Source organism: Manis pentadactyla, chromosome 9 (assembly GCF_030020395.1).
Source record: "Manis pentadactyla isolate mManPen7 chromosome 9, mManPen7.hap1, whole genome shotgun sequence".
In the NCBI taxonomy this organism is placed as follows: Eukaryota; Metazoa; Chordata; class Mammalia; order Pholidota; family Manidae; genus Manis; species Manis pentadactyla.
The window spans coordinates 76,164,996-76,178,379 of record NC_080027.1 but is presented as its reverse complement, the minus strand read 5'-3'; the positions used below and the strand labels follow the sequence as shown (position 1 = coordinate 76,178,379).

At 46.9% G+C, this 13,384-nt stretch overlaps 1 protein-coding gene across 3 annotated transcripts in view; it reads right to left on the bottom strand.

The window, feature by feature from the left end:
- LDLRAD3 (low density lipoprotein receptor class A domain containing 3) overlaps positions 1–13,384 on the bottom strand; it is a 244,904-nt gene that overhangs the window by 177,365 nt on the left and 54,155 nt on the right. The gene's annotated exons all lie outside the window — the stretch shown is intronic.

The window sequence follows — 13,384 nt, the reverse complement described above, 5'->3', positions numbered from 1 at the left end:
TCGCCCAAAAGTGCCAACTCTTAGGCTGCAAAGCAAACAGGCAAGGCCAAGATGGTGGGGGCAGAGTGGGCCAAATTAATCCATCAATGCACCCCGGGGGCAGATTTTTCAAGGGAGCCAGAATCTGATCAATCTGATCAGTCTGAGCCAGTGTGGTCAGTGGCAGGGAGATAAGGAGCCAGTGGAAATAAAACAGGCTTTGGGGAAAAGGAGAAAAAAAAAAGGCCAGTCCCTCTAGAGCTCCCTCCTCCATTATCAGTAAGCAGTTATTGAACATTTATGACCAGACCTTTGTGCCAGAACCTAAAGAAGCAGACAGGAAAGCTGGGGCTCTTTCCTTCAGGCTGGAAAGGCACACAGGATACCAACACTTTTATTGTCATGTACAAAGAGGAGTCCTGGCCTGCCCGGGGATGGCAGGTGGAGAGCAGGGCCCGTTATCCAATTTCAGGAGCTTTGCCAAAAGGAGGCATCTCATTGCAGATCCCTGACAGCACATCTTCTTTACATGTGCTGTTATTTTTACCTGCATGCCCCTGGACCGCGGGGTCTCCTAGTAAATTCCTATCTACCCTTTCGCACACAACCTCTATGTTCCTCTCCCTCCTTTCTGAAGTGTTTCCTGACTGCTCCAAGCAGAAATGAGCTCTCACTCTGTTGTGTGGCTATGGTACTACTGGGGAGATACTAAAGCTATTTTAAGCTGGAGCAAGTGGGCAACCACAAACTGGAATGGCCACGGCCTCAGGCCAGAAGCCCCATCAGCCCTGCTGGGCTGAATTCATAGCGTACACCATGTCTCTCTACTGCAAATGATGTTCCACAGTTCCCTGAAGAATTCTAGAAGAGCAGCTACAGCCCGGGGCCTCACCCTGCCCCAGCCACCTGCGCCACGACCCTAAAAATCTCCCTGCCCCTCCTCACTGCAGCACCCCCTACAGATGGCCAGTTGCCAAGTCCTGCATGGCCACAGCTGTGACTCCATCCCAAGCCACCACCATCTCTTTCCAGGATTACTGTCACAACCTCCCAAGGTGGCCTCCCTACTCCCCATGTCTTCCTCAGTGGTCAGAGTGACCTTTCTCTTTAAAGAACAAATTGATCATGCTACTCCCTTACTTTAAAAAGCTGCTGAATGGCTCCCCAGTGTTTGTAACATAAAGTTGAAATTTCCGGCATTACAGAAAGGCATCAGGAAAGAGGTGGCATTTGCTGTGGATGTTGATAGATACTGGGATGGAACCTAAGGGTCCTTAGGCCTAGGAACGACAGAGAAGGCACATGCAAGAAGGCTCAGCCCAGGGCCCTGAATGGTATGGAACAAAAAACCACGCAGCTCTGATTGTTGGGAATTCCGGACATATTGTGCCCCTACTTCCACTATTCTACTACCAAGTCAGACATCACTAATCATGGCACTTGGCCACAGAGCCCACACTCAGTATTAGGATCCCTCTTGAGACTGGACTCCAGAAAGCCACCACCAACCCTGAGAACATGAAACTGATTCACCATCTCTAGGCGAGTGCTCAAGATGCACAGGAGAAAAGCCTAGAAGGACAGCCAGGTGCTGGATTCCAGCCAGGCACGGAATGCGCAACTTAGCAAACCCACACGTTCCAGCTGTTTCCTAACAACTGTTCTGAGCTCCGGCAGCAAGCAGGGAGCTCTTCAAGGCTCCAGAATGTAACTGTCATTCTGTTTTGTTTGGAAATCACTTACACTTGCTTTTGTAGAGCTAGCTCCTCGAAGGCAAGCCCTGTGGAAAAGTCACTGCAACCATGAAATCTTGTTCTGATAAACAGATTTCCGGAGCCAGAAAATTGGCCCAATTAGATTCCAAAGTGCTTGCTCTGAGAGTCAATAGGCTGGCGGCACAGGGACTTGACAAATGAAAGGGTGCGATGCACAGACTAAATACCACATCTGTTATACCCAGGTGGTCCTGCCAGCCACAGGGCTCAAAGCGCTTTACCAGCAGGACCAGGGATCCCCAGGGCCTGGTGACTGTAACACAGAGGAACATTCTTCGTGCTTGGAGTTGCTTCTGAGCAACTCCATTATGCATTCCAGGGGCACAGAGCCTGTTGCGTTAGGAAAATGACAATATCATTGAACTCAGAAGCACAAGGAGAAACCATGGCAAAGAGAGATTAAATCCTGCTGACTCAGTCTTCAAAAATCCTCCTGAAGCCCATCCAATGTGCATGGCCATCATCCAACCCAAGAAGCCTTGACCTCTTGTCCCCTTCAAACCAGTGGTTCTCAACAGGGGATTTTGCCCCTAGGGGGACATATGGCAGTGTCTGGGGACATTTGGGGTTGTAACATCGAAAGAGGAAAGGCCAGGAATGCTCTGCACATCTTCAACGCACAGGGCAGTCCCTCACAGTAAAGGATTGCCCAGCCCAAATGTCAATAGTGCTGAGGCTGGGAAATCCTGGCTTAAACCAACCGGCCAACTGCACTTACCGCACACACCTCCCAGGTTCCTTCCCTCCCAGCAGGGTGAGGTTTTAAAATGCTGCTGATAGCTTCTCAGTGTCTGTACAATAAATCTAAAACCCCTGCCATAGTTTACAAGGCCCAGCATGACCCAGCCCTGGCAGCGACCTCTACAGCCTCATTTCCAACCATTTCCTGGAAAACCAAGGTCCTCTGTGCAGCGAGGACTCCACACGCCACTATTCAGTGACCCCGATTCTCCCACCCACCTTTCACCTGGTGCTATGGGTTGAATTGTGTCCCCTCGAATTCACAGGCTGAGGTCCTAACCCCCAGCACCTCAGAATGTGACTGTATTTGGAGACAGGGTCTTTGAAGAAATAATTCAGGTAAAATGAGATCATCTAGGTGGGCCAATATGACCAGTGCACTTATAAGAGGAGATGTGAGGGCACAGAGGGATGGTCACGGAGCACACAGCAAGGACACAGCCATCTACACGCCAAGGACAGGGGCCTCACGAGCAGCCAGGCCTGCCAACACCTTGATATCAGACTCCTTGCATTCAGAATTGTGAGAAAATACTTTTGTGTTGTTGAAGCCACCCAGTCTGCGGTACTTTGTTACGACCGCCCCAGCAAACTCACACATCTCTGGCTGATGCCCCTTCAGACGTCAGCTTTCTATCGCTGACCTGGAGACCTCTTCGTAGACACCCAGTCTAAGGCTGGTCCCCCAGCTTCTCACTCTGATAGTGCCTGTATTCTCCTTTAACTTTACATTCTCCTTTACCCCAGCTTGTGCTTTCTGGGGCCTCTGTACCATCTCCCCACTGGACCGCACACTCCCTGAAGGCAGGGGCCTGGTTCCCTCAGCTCTGCACCCTTGGCATCCAGCACTCAGAAGCCTCCCAATAAATATCTGTGGCTGCTCTAAGAAGAAAAACAAGTGCTCAGCTACTGACTTATTCCCATCCCTCATACTCTTCGTTGGCAAGTTCCACCCACCCCACCCCCTAGAAGGTGAGTGGGATCTGTACATACACAGTCAAAAATAAAGGACACAGGAGTGTCTGGATTTGTGCAAGTAAATTACCACCCTGCCTACTTCAAAAGAGGTTAGAAATCTTTTCAGCCCGACAGCAGGACTTTCTAGTGGCTGAAATATTTATCCCATCTCAGTGTCTTGGGACACATTTAGAATCCAAAAAAGACAAGCATTAGTACGAAGTTGGCTAGTGGGGCTTCTCCTCCTCCTCCCTTTTCTTTTTTTCATTAAGCTGAAAAATGAAGAAGAGTTGCCCATTTTCACTGCAGCACGTCACTTACTTAAAATAACTACACCATCTGCACCAGGAGAAAAAAAAAAATCCCAAGTCTTCTCGCACTGGGCAAAGACAAACAGCCTGCAGCAGCTTCTTCCAAAGTTTCAGGCACCCACAAATTCATATTTGATGAGGGGGCCAAAGCCAGGGAAACTGAAGAGACCAAGACAGCTGCTGCATTCTGCCCCAACTCTCCTTTGGGAACATGTAGTTAGTCATGTTGAACTTTCCAGCTGAGAAATGGGAGCTCTGTTCTCCCAGCTGGGGTCCTATGCATCCTCTGCTCCCCCTCTGCTGGTCTTCTGCCCCCAGGGACACCCTTGTCATGATGCAATACAGTTGACATCTGCAAATTACCGACAGGCCCTGCGTTCAGCTTTCTGCCCCACTGCCTTCATTTTTACCCTCTGCTTCCCGGCAGTCTGGTCTGCAGGATCAACGAACAACAAAGCAAGACACACAAACATATGTACAGACACATGCATGGCTCAGCATTCCATTGCATGGATCTCAAACAGCTCTCCCCTAAGACCTCCCCAGGGGATGATTGACACACCTCTTCCCACAGCCTGGTACCAACAAACAGTGTTACAAGGCCACTGCAAACACCCTTCTGTTTTCCCTTTGACTCACTTCTTCAAACTCACACATACATTCATTCCATGCATGGGCACACTCACAGCACCCAGTGAGCTAGCCTGTGATGACTGGTTTGTAACATCCCTGGAAAAGCCCCCAAGGTCCCTTGGATTCCAGGTTCCAAACTGCTCCTGATGATGGTGGCATCGTCATTGGTGTCAGACAGAACCAGAGACATCTGTCCTGAGCTCTTCCCAGAGCCATTCGGTTCTCATCAAACTGCTTCCTGCTAGAGCTTTGCTACAAGGAGCCTTTTGGTTGTCATGAAGCAAGGAACAGTTGTGCATGGATGGGTGACCCTGGAGCAAGGATGTGCCTCTGACTCCAAGTCCCCAAGCATAGCCAGGTCTCCAGCTCTGTCCAGGCTCTGCATGTCCCTTTGCCCTGTGAGCTCATTCCAGTAGCCCCAGCCTCTGCTTGCCCATCTGTTCAAGGAAGACACAGCTCAGGGAAGCTGGTGAGAAGGCATGAAATGACTCAAGACTGCTGACCCTTGGCATTCACAGATTTCATTTTTACACATACAGCATAGCATATTTACACTGACCCTGAAGGAAGACCAGGTAATTTTGCTGCTGGATGGAGCAAGTCACCTGGACAGTGAGTGAGCCAATCCGTCCACCCAGTATCTGCAGTTCATATAGCTTTCTTGTTTCCCTCTCCCATGAACTGAGAAGCAGCAACCATTACAAAATGATAAATGCCTTGTTTCTTTCTTAAAATGAGTTAGCAAAGAGAGCCAATGGCTAGTATTAATGAGACAAGCAAAGAGAAAGTGAATAGGTCTAGGAAAAGGACAGTTCTTTAGAAGCTAGCTTTATAAATTATTTCCATCCTGTATTTATAGCCTCATTAAGGGCCCGAAGCTGTTACTTACATTTTTTAGTTATGCTTCATTGCGTTTCACGAGGAAAACTATGTCGGAGAGGCATTAATGTCATGGGGATTTGCAGAGCTGTCAGGAAGCAGCCCTTGCAAGGTTCAAGGTCCAAACCTCAGAGGGCTGGACAGCAACCCTGGGAGCTGTGGTTCCTCATGATGGTGATCCTCCAAGCGAGCACTGGGACCCACCCCACCCTGGTCCCCATCCCTGCTAATGCTCCCTTTACCACATCCTCATAAATCCATTCCTAGTGACTTTTCTCTAGGGAAGATCTAACAGCTACTGAAGCTATAGGGATGGCAAACATCATTCTTTTTATGTTCCTTCACAACAGGCTTATCACACAGGTGCCAAGCCCACTTTACAGATGAGCAAGCCAAGACTAAGGAAGTAACTTTCCCAAGGTCACACAGCTAGAACCAGGTTCTGTAAACTTTTTAGGCCAGATAGTAAATATTTTAGGTTGCGCAGGTCAGGAAGCCAAATTAAAGATATTATAATAGGTATGTACTTATATAACAGGAGAGAAAACAATATTCCACAAAATTTTTATTGACAATATTCAAAATATTATTGTAATACCTGAGAACAAGTTTCTATAATACAGATCTACTAATGAGAAGAATGGAATTCTTTTAGGAAGGGAGGGTACAGGTAACATTTCACTTGACTGAGATTCAGTTAGTGTTTCCGAACACTAAAATCTATTGCAATTGTATTTTTTTTTTCAACCACTTAAAAATGTTAAAACCATTCTTAGGCTTAGGGACTGTAGTTGGCTGGCTCTGCCCCTTGGGGCACAGTTTGCTGGCTCCTGGCCTACAAGACTTGATAGGTCTATCTAAAACAACAAAATGGCAAAGGGGCCGATCCAAAGGCACTTCCTCTCTATCCTGTCACACCCTCCAAGCTGAAATGGTCCCTGTGGTTTAGTGGCCGCTCGCTAAACCACAACAAAGGCAGGGACCTTGGATGTCCTATTCCTGGCTGTGTCCTCGACAATGGGCAAGCGCCAGGCACCCAGCAGACACTCAGTAAAAGCTTGTTGACCGAATGAGTGATGACTTCTAAGGATGCTTCCAGTTCTGATACTCTCAAGTTCTGCAACTTTGTCTAACCCTACTTGAACCCATTTATCCTTCCATGGAGAACACAATGGATAAATGAGATTGGGTCTGCTGAACAGGTCTGAGTTCCTTAGAGGAAAGGAACAGAAGTGAAGAACTTCCAGATGAACTTTGATGAGCGCACTTGTCGTGCACACTGGTGACCTCACCAAGGGCTGGCTGCTGATATCCCACCCGGGTGTGAAGCTGGAGCAGCAGCTCCCCCCACAGTTCTGTCTTTTCAGCTTCAATCAGCCACAGCAGCAAGTGTATCACACAGTGAAGCTAAGCTGAAGGATGAGAGAGTAGACAACTTTATCAGGCTTGCAGATAAGCCCAGCTTAAGAGAGGGCCAATCAGCCCTGCACTTTAGCACCTCTCAGAACAGCCACAGGGTCAAGAAGGATTTTGCTCTGTCCCCAAGTTCAGTCTGGCCCCATCTCCCTAGAGATGGCTGCAACAATTCCTACAGTCACCAGGAGCCATACCACATTCTACGCTCACCTCTGCACAGAGACACCCAGGCAAGGCAAGTACAGAAAATACAAAAGCAAACCAAGATCAGGCCAGAAAAGCAAAATGAGCTTCATCCAAACCCAAAAGCATATGTTTATGAGCTCACGGTAAAGGATTTCTGAAATGAGACTCCAAAAAAACACAGGCTATAAAGACTGATAAACATAACTGCACTAAAATGTAAAACTCCTAGTTATCAAAAGGTATTATAAACAAAGGTAAAAGATAAGCCACTAACTGGAAGGTAGTATTTACCACATATATAACCCATGAAGATCACCAGCTATGATTTTATTTCAAGACTATCTGAGAAAACACAGACACCCCACTGCAAACTGGACAGAGAATCTGAACAGGTACTTACACTGATGAGAAAACCCAAATAGCCACTTAATATATACTCAAGCTCACTTGTAATCAAAAAATAATTAACTAAACAAGGAAGTTCTCTTTCACACCCATCAGACTTGCAAAAATTTGAAGTGTGACATTCTCAAGTGGTGAAATGGTTTGGAGCAACAGGAACTCACACACTGCACATGGCGGAGTAACTCAGAAGAGCAATTTGGAGACTCCTAGGGAAGATGAAGATGCTCCCACCCTTTGAGCCAACCCGTCCTCTTCTGGTACATACCTTAGGCCTGGAGAAAAATGTCCAGAAGACGACAGCAAGAGAACATTCATTGTGGCACCATTACAATATAAAATTGCAAGACAAACTAAACATTCATACAAAAAATAATGGATGAAAAATCAGGGTTCATTCACACAACGGAATACTACCCAGGGCTGTAATTTCATTTACTGGAGTGAATCAACATAGATAAATCTAAGAATCCAAATGCTAAGTGAAAAAAGCAAGTTGCAAAATATCACTTAAATCAAGCTTGAAAAATATACTGCTTTCATAGATACATACAGATATAAAAGTATTTTTGAAAATGTACAGGGAAGAAAAATATCAACATCAGGACAGTAGTTACCCTCTGGTGACGGGGATCAGAGGGTCCGAGGTGTGACTAAGGTCTCTTTCTTTAAAACAATTTGGAGCAAGCAAGACAAAATACTACAATTCAACTAGAACTGGGTGGAAGACACACAGGCTTTCTTTGTGTTATTCTTGGTACTTTTCTCCATTTAAAAAAAAATTGTTTCACTGACAAAATTTTTTATAAGGAACAAATATTATGCTAATATTTGAGAAAAATCTATGAGAGACATATGGAAATGTTTACCACTAATATTCTAGCTTCAAAACCCCATCAGCTATAAAAGAATGAGGGATAAAAGGGGGTAAGTGCTCACACTGGGGGAATGAGCAAGTGCAAGGACGTCCATCTAAGAGATCTGGTCTGTTAGGGACTCTTCATTTTCTGAAAGGCAGCAACAGTTGCAGGGGTAGAAGTGGATTGTGCAGGGAAAAAATAAACACATCTCATAAGACAGATTTACCCACACAACTTATTAAGCCGTGACATTCCAAAATTAAAAATAGCAAGGCCTAGACAGAAGGTCAGATATTTTTTAAATACTAACTCCCTGAGATGTTAGGATGGGAAAAGCCACAGTAAAGCTGTCTTCCTCAGAATAGCCCACGCCGTCTGCCTCCTTGTCCCTGGATGAGGGACTGCAGGAGGCTCAACAAAGATCAGCTCGGCTGAGGCAGCCAAGGCTGTGATTTGGCGCCCCCGGTCACAATCACCAGATGCCTGTCCTATTATCACTCTAAGTAGCAGTGTGACTTCAGACAAGTTATTACCCTCTCTGGGCTAAAATTCTCCATTTGTAAAATGGGTAACCCCACCTCCTAGGTAGGGATGCTGATGAATAGTGGGATATAATATCTATCTATCTATGTAATAGATAAAGGAATAAAGTAAATATAACAAAGTAGGTGACAAATACTTGGGGTCCAGTAAATAGTACCAGCATTTGTTACTCCACCCTTCCGTCCATGCATTCTCCCTGATTCTCCTCATAGGGCTGGTACTGCTAGAGGAACTCAAACAAGGCTGGGTCCCTTTTCTCTACCTGCCTCCTAAAAATAATGCCTGGACTAGTGGGGCCGGCTGGCTAAGAGCTGGTGGTCACTTAGGTCCAAAAAAGTAGAGTTTGGGGACAGACACCAGGTTCTAAGAGCAGTTAAAGGAGCTCCCAGAGCAACTCCAGCTGTGTGTCTTCTGACACACAACAGTCTTGGTTTGATTATTCCTAAGAAATAATTAGCCCTCCTTCGCTCATTCCTAGGTATCTTTAACAGCTGCCAAACTATAAACAGGAGCCTCTTTAAAGCAGGTCAAAAGAGAAATGCACATGGGATTCACCACTGGGATCTGGGGGAGCCGCTCCACCTTCCTGGGCCTGTTTCCCCATGTGTAAAATCAGGCAGTAATAGATGACGTCCAAGCTCTTTTTCAACTCTCAACTCGCTATTCTTGTTTCTGTGGACACATCGCCAGTCCCCATGACAGGCAAACACCATCTGCCCGTCCTAGATACATTCTTCAGCATTTAAAAATAATACCTGGGATTTACACAGAATGCCTTCTCTAAAGAATGAAAACAGCCCTGCAAGACAGGCACTGAAGGTTGTTCCTCCTTTTTAAATACAGAGAGACTAAGACCCAGAGATCAACCAGCACGTCAAAAGAAGCTGGCCAGAGAACCCAGGTTTCCAGACCCTGCCTCAGCACTTTAGAACCCTGACCTGCCCCGCCGACCGCTCAGACACAGGTCCAGGTCCCACGCTCCGCCGCAACAGGAGAAAATAATCTCCAAAGGGCCAGGAGTCAGACCGGCCTCCCATTCCCTACGGATTCAAGGGCCTCTGCGGTTCACTTCGACCATCCACAATCTTCCATCCTGTCTCAGCAAATGAATGATCATTCAGTTTATCACTTCCGATTAGGCGAGGAACTCTGCCAGGGAAATCAGAAACGCCAGCCTGTTACCGCCAAGCAAGGGGGGAATACATATTAACCGGTGCGTCTTTTTAGATTTCCTTAAGTAGCTTAATTCATTAAACCGGCCCATCCTGCTTCTACAGTCTGCTCACGCAGGCACCCTCTTGCCGCGCCAAGAGAGAAGACAGGCCCTCCATCATAAGGAATTAGCTGACTTCTTGAGCAAATGATGTTTGTACATCTAGCAAGTGCCAGAGTTAAGCAGTATTTACTGCTGGAGTACTCGCTTCAGCATGCACGTCCGAATGTGCGCCGCTTTGAGAGTGAGCAATTTACCTTTGCAAGAGACTTGTCAGATTTGGTAAATCAATGGGCTGAAACCACACAGGCGAACCTGTTTGGGTTTTCCAGGTTGTGGAGGGCAGCTTATGACAGTCCAGAAAACAAAGGAAATTAAAAATTATGTGGGATTCTACAGCTCCACTCTCTGGGATGGGCTGTGGAGCCCACCATCTTTGAATTCTAATTCCACTCTTTCCAAGCTCAGGGAATGGTGTGAGCCATCTCTGCCTCAATTTTCTCATCTAGAAAATGGAGATGCACACACAATGTTGATAAGCTCACTGGGTAATCAAAGGGTTGTTCTGTCCATCTTGGTACTGGAGTCACATGGTCACAGATCTGAAAACATTAGAACTCTCATTGTGTATCACTCTCACCAGAAAAACCTCTGAAGGAAAAAAGAATGTATTAAAAATTCAACAGAAGCTTGAGGAATTTTCATACATCTTACAAGACAGCACACAGATAGAGGCCATAAGATTAGCCAGAGTTCACTTGTTAAAGGTATTATTATTCACTATTAAAGAATTACTATTATATAAAGACAAGATGGGATGTAGACACATAATATGTCATTACACAAGACATACCATTATAATGTAGTTACATAATTAATAATTGGAGGAAGGTGATCTCAAGTGTAAAAGGATCCACCCTGAACTGAAAGCAATAGAATCCTACCAGGTGCAATGAGAGATCTGGAGAAAGGAGCTGCTCCTTAAGAAACGATGTTTCAGTAAATCGAAGATGCCTTACAGTGTGGCTCCAGTTCAGGTCACTATGGTGCTCTGCTAATGGGCAGCTCAGCACCGAAACCCTGGAAAGGAGTCAAAGGCTTGGTGAACCCCAAGACATAATTAACCTTTCAATTCCTTCAGACCCTATAGTCTGCATGATCTCCAATCCCCCAACATCCAGCTGATTCCCATCCCCCTTACTTTCCTGAACCTGCCTCACTCACAAAGTTGCCAATGGCCTCCCAGCCCTCCCAATTGCTCAGTTCAGGGAGTGTTTTCAATCTTTACCTTCTACACAATTCTGCCGGAAGGGACCAACTGGATGGCTCCCTCTTTTGGAAACTCCATTCCCTGGGCCTCCCACACACACCAGGCTCTTTAGAACCCCCTACTGCCCAGTCGCTTCCATCCCTGACACAAACGCACCACGTCCAACACAAAACTTCATTTTTCTTCTAGCCATGCTCCTGCATCCCTGGGTATTTCAGCTGGGAAAACCGCCAACCACCCCTCTCCTCCACCCACACCCACACCCACATCAACCAACAGGGGCTAAATATTTCCCGCATCCATCTTTCCTCACCATCCCTACCTCTCACAACCCTAGTTCAAATCCTAGTCTCTTGCTTGTTCTGCATTAATGGCTTCCTCACTGTCTTTTGTGACTCCAATCTCGACCCTAAAAGGTATCACCACGAATTATAGAGAAATCTGACTATGTCACTTGCTGTTTCAAGTTTTCCCGGGGTTTCCATCCCATGAAGGGTGAAACCCGAGGCCTTGGGGTCAATACAGGAGGCCTCCGTGTGTTGACCAGTCCACCCCCCAGCAGGTCCTCCCCATCCCCAGGTCATTTTACAAGCTCCTCATCAGACCTCTCAACATGACATATACAAATCTCTCTCTCTCTTCACTTGCCACAGTGCTCCATTGTTTGTGTGCCTGTCTTTCCGCAAAATCACACAAGCAACTATTACACCAGAGAACAGATTGTGTCCTAAGGTAGCCCAGAGCCAAAGGGAGAATGCTTATTGAAATGGTTGGATGGAGGGATGAAAGAAGCCAGGGAAGGAGGGAGGGAAGGGTGGGTGGACAGATGGACAGAAGGAAGGAGGAAGGGATGGAGGGATAAAGTGTGTGGGTCAATGGAAATATGGATGGCTGCTTCTTTGTGCTATGATATGATGAAAAACATTCCACCAAATATTTTGTGGATTATTCCTGAAAATTAGGATTATTCCTCAATCCTGTGGACAGTCCACATTTACATGCAGTTTAAGATTTATAGAATGAAAATACGTTTCTTCATGCTCAGATAATAATTCGATCTGAACTCATTTATTTGAAAAATGGGGGTAGAAAGGAGTAACTAAATATATATTCTATTCATATTATTCTCTTCCTTGAGAAGTCCATGGACCCTGGAGTTTTTCCACAAAGCGATCTTCACCTCTGAATTTTCTTGAGTTTAAAGCAGTAATTCTTCATGGCTCACAGCAGAAAATTCAAATACAGCCCAATAGCCTGTAATGTAAATGTAACCCAATAAAACTGTGACCGCGGCAAGCAGGAGCTGGCCTCCAGAACTCTCGGGCATGAAGACTTTGTGTATGACACAGGCTATCAGCAATATCTTAAGACAAATCCAACATCCTGTGAGGACCCACTCCCTCAGTCAGCTCACAGGACATCAAGAATGGACACAGGTTATGTGGGGAGAAGAACCAGGCCCAGGGGCATCGAGGAGCTGAAAACACCCCTAAGAGTCGGCCCTGTGCCTGCTCCACATTGGGCTGGAGGCAGCCTCAGTCACACCTTCAGGTATCCACCACAGGGAGGCTGGTTTCCCCTCTCCCCTGCAGTGAACCCCAAACCCTCAGTGCCCTGCACTTGGCCTTTGTTTGCTTCTTTCCCTATCCAGGGCCTAATGACAGCTGCACCAGAGACAGCAGCATTTTGGGCTGGGACCCATTCAGAGTAGGCAAAACAGCCAGCGATCCACTCCTGGAGGCAGTGAGGGTGGCCTGGTGGAATGAAGGGGCCTATGTGGGTTCAGCCAAGGGTCTGCCTCTGTCATCAAGGGCCACAAGAGCGCTGGTACCCAGGCCGCCGGCTGCCCCCATTCCTGGCAGCCCTGTCATCCTCTGACTCAGCGGTCCAGTCTGTTCACCAGTGTGGAAGGCAGCGAGCCTCCACCGGCTCTGGACGCGAAGGAAAGAGCACTGGCTCCATGCGAACCTGCCAAAGGCTTAGGGAGCAGCTGATCCAGGACACGCCAGCAGAATAAAGAAACATAATGCACACAACTGCCAACACGGCCTGAGAGGCCCTCCCTGTCTCTTCCTTTGTCGATCATGTGCTTTCATGCTAAAGACGGAGGAGACCAGAGTTTTTTAGATAAACGAGGCAAGGGATCTGCTTCTCACTGAGCTTCTGCAGTAATCCGCTGGACAGGCGCCACCCCCTGCCTGGTACCACTCACTTTCCAC